This window comes from Pelodiscus sinensis, chromosome 5, assembly GCF_052426305.1.
Source record: "Pelodiscus sinensis isolate ZL-2025 chromosome 5, ASM5242630v1, whole genome shotgun sequence".
NCBI classification, from domain to species: domain Eukaryota; kingdom Metazoa; phylum Chordata; order Testudines; family Trionychidae; genus Pelodiscus; species Pelodiscus sinensis.
This window is the reverse complement of record NC_143056.1, coordinates 24,670,385-24,684,371: the sequence shown is the minus strand read 5'-3', so window position 1 is coordinate 24,684,371 and position 13,987 is coordinate 24,670,385. Positions and strand designations below refer to the sequence as shown.

Sequence of the window (13,987 nt, the reverse complement as noted above, 5' to 3'; positions counted from 1 at the left end):
ATCAAGATGAATAAGGTGGCCATCTAGGTCACAAGACTTTAAGGAGCCCCAATTAGATGGAAGTAATGTTACCTCATGAAAGTATTAAATATTGTACTTGTAAAACAGTCTATCATTGCTATGTCAGAAGTTGAGTTATAGTTATTTATTTCATATTGTGGAGCATGGCTATATGTAAATACAGTTGCAATATGTCATGGCATAGCTTCACGAGAGTGCCACCTCTATTTGCTGTCTGCGGGCGGGATCTGGACAGTTCAATCATTTTTAGTAGCCCAGTGATGGCCAGTCATACTGTTGAGTCAGTATTGCTCGCCACTTAGTGAAAGCCGGTCAGCGACCCACAATAGTTGTTCTGCCATGTTAAGAGTCATGATCCCGAAGCCGCTGTGGTCATGAAGAATTTGTATTGTGTTGGACTGGTCATGAGAGCATTATATTAACAACAAAAGGTGAGAATAAAAAGAGGGAAGATATGATTCTTATTTAGCATAGCTTCAAGATGCTGAGAATAAAATTAATCAAGGAATCAAAGGACATGAAGACAAAAAATTCTTTAACTGCCTATCCGCCAATAATAAGAGCATGGTAACAAAGAAGAGGACTTGAAATTGCTCTTATTAGCATAAATTCAAGCCTAGTTGGTATTACTGAAACCTGGTGGGATGAGTTGCATAACTGGACTGTTAAAATCAATTATTATAACCTAGTTAGGAAGGATCTAGCAGGCAAAAGGAGGGAGGGCAATGGAACTCTGTGTCAACAGTGGTATTACCTGTTTCTGAGTCACTGGTAACTCAATAGATAATGATCTGAAATGCTTGTGGATCAATGTCCATACAGTGTAGAATGCAATGTTAGTAGGTGTTTGTTACAGACTAGGGATCTTAGATATTGGTTATTTTAGTAATTAGTAATCATGTAGCAGCAACAATTTTTAGTGTTTACACAGTTTCTAAAATGCTCCCCAGGGGCAGGACTAGCAGCCAGTGCCCTCCCAGCTTCTGGCACCACTCCTGGGGTGCAGGGGGGTCCCCTGCCACTCCACACTGCTGCCTCTGTAATAGAAGCAGCAGCACTGGGTGGCAGGCGGAACTGGTCCAAGAGGGGAGCCAGTTTAAAAATCGGCTCCTTGTGCAGACCGGCTCCCACTCCTGCCCCATACTGCTCCCTCTGATACAGAAGCAATAGTGCAGGGTGGCAGCAGCCCCTGTCCATGGAGGACCCAAGCTCCCTGCAGGGAGAGGCTGCTCCAGCATCCCACCTGGTCCTCCCCACTATGCAGTGCGGGGGGGAGACGGCTTCACAAAGCTGGTGTTCATGGGGAACCAGTTTTTAAGGATTGAGACTGGAGTCAGGACAAGGGTAAGGAGGCACAGTCTCCAGTGGAGGGATGGGCGGGAGGCAGTGATTATGTCCGTGAGCTGAAAGCATGCTACAATTTTCATTGCCTGGCTTAGAGGAAGAATCATCCAGAGTGAAATCCTGGCATTCTTGAAGTCTAAGAGAGTTTTGCCATTTACTTTAATTTACTTTAATTTTTGCCCAAATGCTGGAACTTCTGACCAAGAAGGAACAGTTTTAAATGCTCACAGTTATCTAGGTTTGGATTTACTTTTTGTTCATTGTCACAAAACATGATAACTGCATTGACCCAGATGGTCACATCACTTTATGTGGGTCTCTCAGAGGCATGGAAGTACCGTCATAGATATGAATCACAGCTTTGAAAAGTCTGGGTTGGAGATTTGTTCATGTGCACTACACTGTGCAGCATATTTTCATCATATATAGAAAATGTCTAGTTTAGGGCTGCGATTTTTCACCTGCTAATATTAAGAGTGTACAATGTTCATATTAAAGGCTGTCTACTCTTAGACATAACAGTGCAGATTGTTTGTCTTGAGGTTCCCGATTACCTTCTCATCTTTGTAGAACAGATTTAATTTAGGAAGTGATCAGCAATCTGGATTTCACATAACTTCAGGTTGTTTGCATTTCTGCTTGCAGACAAATCATTCCCTCTTGCTCTTCCAGTATAAAAATTGCATCCTGATCTCAATATATTTGTTACTTATGCTCCCTTCTTTGACTTGTACACTTCAGCCTCACAAAGAAGAATGGGAATATAAAATTTAAAGCCCAACACTTTTGCAGGAAACAGTGGCAAAATGTATTGGATTAGATTATACAATCTGCTCATGAGTCTAAAATGTGTTTACAACAATTTAAACGATACCAATAACATGTTGCAATCCTGCATCTGGTCTTCTGGACACCAATATGTTTTGGTAGTGAGTAGCCAGCATGGCTCCTTGAGATGTATTATTTGACAATGTCCTAATACTAGACTTTTCTGGTTAACTCTTATAAATGTTCTAGAGATCTTCTGGAAACAGAAACCGCTGACTGCTTCAAAATTAGATTTGCTACCTGGTTTTAATTTGGTCTTGGGGGCTACACAATTTTTTAAATCATGCTTGGTATGTACAGTGCTTGATCCCGAGAAGTGAAAAATTTCCTGTGTCCCAAATTTAAAAGCCTGGTACTATGAAATGGCAGAAATAACTTCATATGATCATCTCATTTACAGGATTAATGGGGAAAAAGAATTCCTTTTATATGGGAGACGTTTCTCTCATATAAAGGAAATCACACATTTGCAAAGAAGAAGGAAGTGGCATTGATAGACATAGGACAAAGAATGGTGTGTGCATGTAATTTTGTAGCGTTGTCTTAAAACCAATAGACATAATATAAAATAATCATAGCCTATGTTATCATATAACACTAGAACTGGAAGGGACCTCGAGGTCATCGAGCCCAGTCCCCTGCCCTCATGGCAGGACCCAGTACCATCTAGACCAGGCCTGGGCAAAATCAGGCCTGGATCTGGCCCAGGGAGGCAGCGGGGAGCCCCAGGCAGGCTCCCAGCTGCCCCACAGCCCCATGTGCCATGTAGAAATGCAGCTGCAGGGCTCCATTTGTTTTAAAACTGGAGGGGAGAGGGGAAGTTTTAGGAACCGCCCCGGCCCCAGCACATTCCCATTGGTCAGTTTCTGGCAGAAACCAACCAATAGGAGCTGCTTGTGGAACCTCTCCTGGGCTCAGTTATTCATGATGCACATCACGTGGGCCAGCAAGTAGGCAGGCTGGCTGGGAAACATTTTAACCTCTGCAGGCAGGCAGGCAGGCTAGTTTAGCAGCTGGCAAATAAGTCTCTTGGCCACAGCCTGATTCGGGCACCCCAGCCCTTTCCTAACCCAACTCTCTGCCCCCCCACTCAACATACCCAAGCCCTCTGTCCCCTTCTTACACCCATACCCCTTCTCAGATCCAGCTCCCCAATCTCCTGCCCCAGATCACAATCCCTTCTTACCCTAGGTCACATCCCAAACCCCTGCACTCTAGTCCCCTGCCCGAGACCCTCGACCACTTTCCAAAATCTTGGAGTGACCCCCCATTAAAAATTATTGCCCACTGCTCATATAAAATAATCTTAGTGCAGCACTAACAAGCAAATAGTAATTGTAAGGTAGGAGTTGTTTTGTTTTGCAGTTAGAACCTTTAGATTTGATAGCAACCATTTTAAAGTCTGGAAGAATTTTGCACTCACTAAGCTGATTTTACAAGCAAAGAGAAACGCATGTCAGAAAAGGTTAATGTAGCTGTCACTGCATGAGAACCCTATGGGTAGGAAGAGTCTAATCTGGATGTTTTTAAAGGGCAACAGGCATCTCTGTAAAAAAAAAGATTTTTTTCCATTTCTAGAAACCTTTCACATGATCCAGGTGATTTGCATGCTGTGTCACTGACTGTTATTTGTAGTTACATTTACTATATTTTCATTATTGTAGATGCTTTGTTTCCTGTTGATTGCACTTTTAACATTTATAAATTGATGGTGTCCAAACTAACTAATCCATATTTTATTTTAGTGTAAGAGAAATGGATCTATCATTACAATTTACCTAGCCCCTGTTACCAGAGCATCTGAACCCCTCAGTATCTTTAATGTATTTATCCTCACAATACCCTGTGTGGTAGGGGAGTTCTATTACTCTCATTTTACAAATAGGTCACTGAGACCCAGGGAGGCTAAATGATTTGCCCAGGACCACAAGAGCAGTCTTGGGCACAACAGGAACTTCAATCATAGAATCATAGGGCTGGAAGAGACCTCAGGAGGTCATTAAGTCCAACCACCTGCCCAAAGCAGGACCAACCCCAGCTAGATCATCACAGCCAGGGCTTTGTCAAGTCACGACTTTAAAACCTCTAGGGATGGAGATTCCACCATCTCTCAAGATAACCTATTCCAGTGCCTCAGTACCATCCTAGTAAAATAGTTTTTCTTAATATCTAACATATTCCTCCTTCATAGCAGCTTGAGACAATTGCTCCTCGTTCTGCCATCTGTCAGCACTGAGAACAGCCTCTCTCCATCCTCTTTAGAACCTCCCTTCAGGAAGTTGAAGGCTGCTGTAAAATCTCCCCTCACTCTTCTCTTCTGCAGACTAAACAAGCTCAAATCCCTCGGTCTCTCCTCGTAGGTCATGTGCTCCAGCCCCCTAATCATTTTGGTTGCCCTCCATTGGACCCTCTCCAATGCATCCACGTCCTTTCTATGGGGGGGAGGGGAAGGACTCAATTGGATGCAATACTACACCATCCTCCTACCAATAGGGATTAGTTTGCCCCCTCCCCCATGCAACTATCCTGCAATTGCATTAATCCAATGTGTGTGACATTAATGCAGGGGTGGAGAGGCTGGGGGAGGGGAGGAATGTTCCCTGTAAGAGTTTCCTCCCATGAGCAGAATGAATTTTGTGTTGTGTACCAGTACCGAATTCATGTGGCTTGTTTGGATGTGCCATTGTGGCACCCAAGTTATTAATAAATATCTACCTTTCCCCTCTGCTGCCATATCTCCTCCCCTTGCTCCATCAACTCCCCTGGTGCCTGCTGCCCCCCAACCCCTCACCCTCCTCTGCTGTCCTGACTCATGCCCTTCTCACTGCCCTCGGCCTTCCTGAGACCTGCCCCTCCTCCCTTCCTTTGCTACAATCCATAAAGCTCCATGCCTCACACAACAACAGCTGAAGCACTGGAGGACACTAGTTAACAGTGCTTATGCCACAAGGTCATCTACAGATGCTCTTCACAGTGTTAAATGCACAGCACTGAAAATATTGGTGGCTGGTCTACACGAGAGTTCCCACCATCAGTACCACCAGTGGAACTATATGATGGGAAGCAATGGTAGGAAATGTTAAGAAAAATAAAAGTCTAGTGTAGACGAGAGAGCCAACAGCCTCCATGGGTCCCTGGGCAAGATGGGGAGGAGACAGTTCAAGGCTACTGGGAGGGGTGGGCCTCAAATGGAAGTGGGGATGTCATGGGCAGCCAGCTTTCAGTGCCGCACAGAGGGCAATGCACTGCCCCCCCTCCCCGAGCTGTACAGAGGTACCTTTGAATCACCAGGCTCCAGTGCAACTTCCCTCCTTTTCCCTCCCCATCAGGAGATCTGAGTGTAGATGCAGGTTTATAGGCTAGATTAAGTTCTGAGCTATCTGAGGTGCAGACCTTTCCCCCCCAGAGGTAGATCTGTCTTCAGGGGAGGGGGTGGTGGTGACAGAACTAATCCTGTATCACCCCTCTGCTAGGATCTGTTTTGGCTAGCAGAACTCTCATTGTTAGTGGTAGGGATATAGCTAGAGCAGCAGGAGATACCCAATAACACAATATGTGAAACAGGTTACGAAGGAGAAGAGGAAAGCCAATCCAAAATTCTAACAGATTTCTAGGTAATGTCCATGCTTTATTTCCCACTGGTTGCCAAGAGCTGGAGTAGTCCAACACAAAGTATTATTGCAGACTGTGTTTTGTTCCTGGTCAGATTCTCTAGCTAAGGAATTCAATTAAGATTTCCACAGAGTTTCCAGGTCACAAAGCATTTCATTCCATATATTTTGGAAAAAAGATATGTAGTGATAGAAATACTTAGCAGACCTGTTGTGATGGTTTCCGGGTCAACCTGAAACTGGAATGGAGGGCATTAAATCATTTGATACAGTACATAAAATGGGCTTCAAATGGCAACAGCTCTTATTCACAGCTGAAATGGATCAGATTTGAATAAAAGATGAATGTCAAGTTACTGTGGAATTCTGTGAATGGAATCCTACAAGAACCTTGGATACACAGACGGGTGGGATTCACATTGCAAAACAGAGATAGAATGCTCATTTGGGCTGAGCTCCAGCCCCTTAACATTGTCACACGGAGGCTAGAAAAATAGCAGATTTATCTTGTTGGGGATTCCTTTGGTATGGCAGAGATGCCAGCTGACATGATGCCAAAGCGGGTGGTTTCCATGCAGCTCCCAGGCTAGGAATTTGTTTAGAAAGAGAGGGATTGCAGTGTGATAGCTGTACTTTGGTAGTCCCCAGCTAACATGTCAAAGGACTGTTGGCCCTTTAGAAGGAGATGAGACTCAACCCACCTGTGACACAGCTAACTCTCCTTCCCAGGTGGGGAAAATTAGAGGCATGTGACTGAGGGGTCCTTTGACTCACTCCAGCCTCTAGGGTAGATAGGAAGAAGAAAGTGGGGTTGGAATAGGTGATGGTAATAGCACCATTATCACTGCCTATCAAGAACAAGTATGTGTCCATAGGAGATCCTGTTAGGGGAAGTCTGTCTGGTGTGATTTGATCTCCAAACTGTGGTGGGACATGGGAAGACTACAGTCCAGCTAAGATGCTCTGGAGAAAGATGCTCTGAAGAAGATTATTTTTTTTTAGTCTCATTTGTTTGGAAAGACTTTGTGGCCAGTCTGTATGAGATGAGATGAGATTAACTGGGGGGTGGGGGTGGGGATCGGGGGATTTGAAACTGTGTAAGGACTTAAATTAGACCCCAGAATGGGAATCTGGGTGTGTTTTTTTTAATGCCTTAAACTGTGTGAAGTTCTTAAGGAGCCCTGAGGAGAATGAAACTGAGGCCGACTTCTCTAGGACCATCCCAGGTTATGAGGTGGGTTACTCTGGAGTGTTACATGGATAGCAGACACACTTTAGAGCAACCCCAGAGCCAAGATAGAAGCACCATCAGGACTGGAAAACCTGCAAACAGCACCTTTGCAGCTCCCTGCCTCCAGCTGCACTCATCAGTATTGGGGTCAATTGATAATGAGCTTGTAGGAAGGCAAGATGGTCCTTATCAACATTTTTAGGTGCCTAGATACTCTTGAAAATCTGGTCCTTACTCATTATCTTCCATAGGAGCTGAGTTAGGTCCTTAAACTAGTATGGATTGTCAAATTCTCCATGTTCCTTGTGCGGATTCTTAGATCAACTGTTTTGCACCACTATAAGCAGGCATTGCAAATCTAGGCAGAACATCATGTGGCTGTGCTTGTAGCATGCATGTTTGTTTTTGACAAGGCTGTAAGCTTGTTCAAAGTCAGTCAGTACAGGCAGTCCCCGACTTACGCGGATCCGACTTACGTCGGATCCACACTTACGAACGGGGCTTTCTCGCCCCGGAAGTCGGGGCGAGAAAGCCCCGTTCGTAAGCTGCTCCGGTGCCCCTGGTCTGCTGGAGACCGTCTCCAGCAGACCAGGGGCACCGGGCGGGTTCCCGCGCTTCTGAGGCTTTGCCAGAGCAAAGCCTCAGAGGCGCGGGGAACCGCCGCTGCTGCCGCTTCAATCTGGGTGCCTGTGGTCTGCTGGGGACCGTCCCCAGCAGACCACAGGCTCCCGGACTAAAGCCGCAGCCGCGGCGGGGTCCCTTGCCTCTGAGGCTTTGCCAGAGCAAAGCCTCAGAGGCGCGGCACCCCGCTGCCGCTGCGGCTCTGCTCCCCATGTCCCTGGTCTGCTGGGGGGGGGCGCAGCTAGTGTGCTCCCCCCCCCAGCAGACCAGGCTTTTGTTTTGGACTCTGGGGCAGAGCAGCTGGGGCGCTGACGATTGGTCCTGCAGCACCCGCTCTGGGCACTACTGGACCAACCCGGCAGCACCCCAGCTGCTCTGCCCCAGGTCCTGATTCAGCCGCTGCTGGTCAGTTTCAGCAGCGGCTGAATCAGGACGCCTGGGGCAGAGCAGACGGGGTGCTGCTGGGTTGGTCCAGTAGCACCGAGGAGCAGCGCTACTGGAGCAACCCAGCAGCACCCCAGCTGCTCTGCCCCAGGCGTCCCCAAGTCAGCTTCTGCTGAAACTGACCAGCGCTGACTACAGGAAGCCCCAGGCAGAGTTGCTCTGCCCCGGGGTTCCTGGAATCAGCTGCTGATCAGTTTCAGCAGCAGCTGACTTGGGGACGCCTGGGGTTCTTAAGTTGATTCTGTATGTAAGTCAGAACTGGCAGTCAGTTTCAGCAGTGTTTGAATCTGGACGCCAGTTCCGACTTACATACAGATTCAACTTAAGAACAAACCTACAGTCCCTATCTTGTACGTAACCCGGGGACTGCCTGTATTATATTTTCAAACCAACTTAGCACTAGCTGTTACTATGAATGACACTTGATAATCTTCCACAAGGGAAGGGACATTTTCACCAGGATTTACTGCATCCTTTAGTTTTTCTAGGGCCAAAAGCTCTCCTTGGCTGAGTGAAGTAGAACAAACATGCTATCTGTACTAAATTTGGTCCAGGAAGTGTAGAAGCAGAGAAGGGCCTATAAAGGAATACACTCTCCTTTTCCCCATTTGGATATTATGCCTCTCAAAAGAAACTGCAAATTTACATCTTCTCATGGAAGTAAAGTTCCTTGCATGTTTCAAAAGAACACTGTAGTGGGTTGGCCAAGGAACATAGATGTTCCAAGACTTGTCCCTGTAGATCCAAGTACTGCATACACATAAGAGGCTATGCCTGTCTGTGGGTCTGTTAACCCCTCCTTCCACAGAAAAGAACACTCCTAGTTGGCCACATGAACTTCTGTAAGTTCTTTTCTTCTCTTCCGTGTTTGTCACTGGAAAAGAAGCATCTGATCCCCATATATTTTAATTTATGAATTCCAGGCTGAAGGCTTGTTAGCTCTGAGAACGGCAAGGAGCTGGCATGTCACCACCTGATAAAGCCAGAAAGGTTCCAGGAACTGAAGATATGTAATTCCTCTCTTTGTTTTGGGGTAGTTGCCATCACACACTGGCACAGGATCCTCCATTGCAATTAATTTGGGGAATATTTCAAGTTGTGGTTTGCTTTATTAACTGTATCTTCTATTTTCAGCCAACAGAGCACATCTGAACAAGCTGCCTGCAGCTCTTCATGCTTATACAAGGGAGGAATAATGACAGGGCTGGTTGATACTTGTTTTATCCCATTCAAAAAATTCCTGTGTGTGGTTTATTTGTTTTTTTAATGTGGCAGGGGGTAAAATAGGCTCTTATTCACTGTTTAATTAGAGCTATGGCTGAATTATGCTCCTGGATTTGACCACATCAAATTTTGACAAACTTTTGTCAGAGCTCTGCTGGGGAGCATCAGGATGCTGACTGATGGCCCTTGTGTACTCTGCAGCTGAGTACTGTGCACCAATGTTGGCCAAAGGAGCCACACTTGACTTGTTGAAGTCCAGCTGAACACTGCAATGCAGTGCATCACTGGAGCCCTCAAGTCAGCCACAACACCATGGCTGCCCATGATATTGCACAGCAGCATGTTCCAAACTGCTCATCATGATGCTGCAAACCTGCAGGAGGTCAAGCAAATCAAAGAAAACTAATGTGTCCTGTCCACCAGGATCTTAATAACGTCCCTTACCACTGAAATCATGCAAGCTCTTTTGGACCCACATACTTAACTTTTGACAATGTGACTTCAACCCTGATGAAGCTTTGAAAGCTAAATGGAGATCACAGACAAATTGACCCAATGAGGAAGACACCCTGCTTCAATCTTCCATGAAACTTATGGGCAGCTATAAACTACATCTGCAAATCTATGGTAAATGCACATACTTCCTGCATAAATGGAAAATTTAAAAACTTTTCAGTGTGCAATCGTGGAGGATACATGTATCCTCCAGAACCAATTCAACGAATCAATTCCTGATTCATAAATCACAGTGATAAGGATCAGGAGTAGTGGAGTGTATCTGGCTTCATACTTTAATGTAAAAATTATAGTTGTTGGTGTACATCTACATCAGTGATACGAAGAATTATAGAAGCTATGTGTTCTGGTAAATGAGCTTTTTCACCTCCTACCTTAAGAAGACACATAATGCATCAATCCTCTTACACTATGAGGGATATTTTATGTTGTTATAGATCACTGTGAGACAGGGGAAGGCTTGTTTGCACAGTTCAGTGAGTATGTATTTTGGTCTATCTCTTGTTATAGAAAAGCTTTATGCTGATATGTTATTCAGGTTGGAAAGATTAGATTTGTATTGGTAAATGTCAGTAAACTTCAGTTTCTTTCCATACAACAGATGACAAATATTTCCATTGACTAATAATAGAAATATACAGCTAAAGTAAGAAAAATGCTGTTTGAGAACTTAGAGTTTAAGGAAAATATCTTTTTTTATTTTAACAATCTATTGAGACTATGTGTTTTTAAGGTTTTGCATCTCATCTGTCACTAAGCAACTGTTGTGACTCCTTGCCATAGAGTCTTGCATCTGTGAAAAATTAAATTGACATCCATCAAAATGACAAAAATATTGAATTTTTCCAAGCATAAATAATACGAAGCAGGCATTACATAAAATCACTAATCATATTTGGAAAGTCCTCCTATGGAGGCGGCAATTTATGTGAAGCAAAAAGATACTGAAGAGCCTTCAAAACTATGGTCTCTGACCTGCCCGAACATATGCAGAAGCATGAGAACGGCTGATACAAACGTGAATAACATCAGGCCACAAACATGCATGAATGCCAAGTACACCAGAGCTATACTGATTTACACCAGCTGGAAGTCTGCCCCTGTGTGCTATGCAAGAATCTGCTATGACACAGAGCACAGAAATATGCTACCAGAAGGGTTTTTGCTAAAACAGACAGCGCTGCATCATAACAGAGTGGGACATGGCTGACACACACAGCTCCACTAGCATTGAGTGCTCTGGTCATGAACACAGCAGCAGTAAACTGTACTCTGCAGCGTAATGAGCCATTTCAACACATATGGAGACAGCAGAATTGCTCTATCATTGAATTCTGTGTCAGAGCACCAGTGCTAGATTTCTGAGTTATTACCAAGATTTGGCTGTCATGGTAAACCCCCTTGCTTTATGAAAATTGGCATATGAACATGCATAACTTGAAGACATGTTAGACAAAATGCCTCATGTAACATATCGGTTTTAAAGTTTACAGTCTGCTGAATCTGTATATCCTATTTTTGTGCATGTATCAGTCTTGTATGTGAAGTTAGACATATAAAGTGGTTTTAATTTTGCATGTGCTCATGAGGGATATTATTGATGCTCTGGAAATGGACTGGCTCACTGATCAAGCCAATGACCTGTGATTGATTTTATTCCTTCTGAAAGCCCACACTGTGGTTGATCCTAGAATGACATGTGGCCAGGCCACCTGATGCTGAAACCCATTTTGGATCTTGTACTTTTCCACTCAAGGTGAGAAATGTTTGAATTGAGCACAAAGAATTGAGCCTTGGGCAAAAGGGATACATGGGGGGGACCAAACAATAGGGGCAGTCATCAGATGGCAGGAGACAACCCCCACTCCCGGACCACTTAAGATGTCTGCTGGAAACATCTAAGATTGAACAGAGGGTTGGATCAGGCCCAAGCTAAGAGGCTGGTTAGCTTGTGAAAGAGATGTTTAGAACAACTGTTTAGGATAAATTTGCATGTAACAAGTTTCTTAGTGGATTAGGATTAGCTGGCATGGTTTGTGTATTTTAATTTAGTAATTTACTTTGATCTCACAGTTTTCACTTGCAATCAACTAAATCCTACTTTTTATACTTAAAAACACTTTTGTTTATTATCAAGCCCAGTGTAAATAATCGTTACCTGGGAGGGGGAGCAACCACTGTGCATATCTCTCATTCATTGGTAAAAGAGGTGGACTTGATGAGCTTTCTTTGTATAAAACTTTTACACAGGGCAAGATGGGATTTTGGTCCCTTTTGGGGGTTTGTTTCCTGGGTGCTGAGCCTTCCCGGAGCCTTCCTGGAGCCTAGCTGCTTCAGCATCTGTGTTGCTCTACAGGGGAGCTGTAACCCCAACTCTGTGACTTGACTGGAGGAGACTAGAACTTCTGGCTCAACAGGAGAGTGTGGTGGGGAGACCTAGAGAGAAGCTGGGCAGGTGTCAGTGGCATGATCAGCACACAGGGAGACAATCCCAAGGGGCTGTCTGCGATGCAACCTGTCACATTGGTCTTTATTCCTCTTCCTTAAAAATCAAAATAGATGTTAATATAAAAAGCACTCTTAATCCATAGCTCTGAAAGTGCTTCCCAAGGGAGGTCAGTATCATTATCCCCATTTTACAGATGTAATACTTTCTTCTTAAAGATACACTATTCCATAAGTGCTTCAGTAGTGCATATTCTACCCTCTTCATTTAGACCTTAATTAAGCAATGCTCTTAAGCAGTTTTTTAATTTTAATGGAAATACTCATGGGTTTAAGTCAGTGAGACTTCAGCTCCTGCTTAAATTTAAGTGCCAAAATGTGTTGCTGAATTGACCCCAGGGCGATGTTTAAAGAAGAAGAAATCTGTTCATTATGAGTGTTGCAAAACTGCCTTGCTAGCATCTTTTCAGAGGCATATTATATGTCTTTTCAGTTGTTTATGTAGACTGCTAAAATCCTACAGGATCCCTATGGTCTGCTGGTATAAATGAGCAACTTCTACGCTGGCAAATCACATTAGACTAATATTAATCCTTTGACTCATTCTCATTTGTGTGTTATTTTTATAAAAATTGCCTTACCTCAGTAAACAAGGGAAACATAATGGTCAGGAAATAAAAGACTGGCAGCAGAGCTTAAAGCAGGGGTGGACAATAATTTTTGATGGGGGGGCACTTGAAGTTTTGGTTAGTGGTCAAGGGTCACACTTTTCTGTGGAAGGGGTGCTTGGATCTGGGATGGAGGTTGGTGCAGAAGGTAGCTCAGGGTAGGGGATTGGGATGCAGGAGAAGGTAGGCGGTCAGAGAGGGAGTTTGGGTGAAGGAGGGGGTTGCAGCACATGAAGCTTCCCTGTCCTCTCCCAGTGCAGAGAGGCAGATGGAGCAGCCAGCTGCTCTGAGCCCTGAGGCTATTCCTTGTCTGTGGGTCCAGTGGGGTGGGTTGCAGGCCAGACTGAAAAGTTTGGTGGGCCAGATCCAGCTCCCAGGCTGTATCTTGTCCAACCCTGACTTAGAGAGATCAGACATAGTGTGAACAGGCAGAGCCTAATCTTCCACAAGCATTTGTGTCAATGTAGAATCATAGAATCGTAGGACTGGGAGAGACCTCAGAAGGCCACCAAGTCCAGCCCCCTACCCAAAGCAAGTCCAACCCCAACTGAATCATCCCAGCCAGGGCTTTGTCAAGCAGGACTTAAAAACCTCTAGGGATGGAGATTCCACTACCTCCCTAGTAATCCATTCCAGTACTTCACCACCCTCCTAGGGTATGTCTACACTTGCCCCCTAGTTCGGACTAGGGAGGCAAATGAAGCACCGAAGTTGCTAATGAAGCGTGGGATTTAAATATCCCACGCAAGATTAGCATATTCGCAGCCAATCGCCATTTTAAAATGCCGGTCGCCCAATTTAACTTGCCGCGTGTAGACGTGGTAGTCTGATCCAAAACCCTTCCCTTGAATTAACTGTTACTCCTCATTGCTGGCAGCTTTGAGCAGCACATTGGGATGCCAGCTGGAAGCCACTTCCTGGCCAGAGCTACACCTGACACTCCCTCTCGCACCTCAACCCCTACACCTAAACTCCCTTTCTGACCCTGCACCTCAGGTCACAACTCCCTCCTGCACCCAAACTCTGTCCTAGAC

The 13,987-nt window shown here is 44.9% G+C and overlaps 1 long non-coding RNA gene across 1 annotated transcript in view; it reads left to right on the top strand.

The window, feature by feature from the left end:
* The window catches only part of LOC112545923 (uncharacterized), a 37,701-nt gene extending 24,645 nt beyond the window's left edge, over nt 1-13,056 (top strand). Inside the window, exon 3 of the long non-coding RNA XR_016349596.1 lies at nt 9,235-13,056. This is a non-coding gene — a long non-coding RNA (uncharacterized LOC112545923). The remainder of the gene's footprint in view (nt 1-9,234) is intronic.
* The last annotated feature ends 931 nt before the right edge of the window (nt 13,057-13,987 follow it).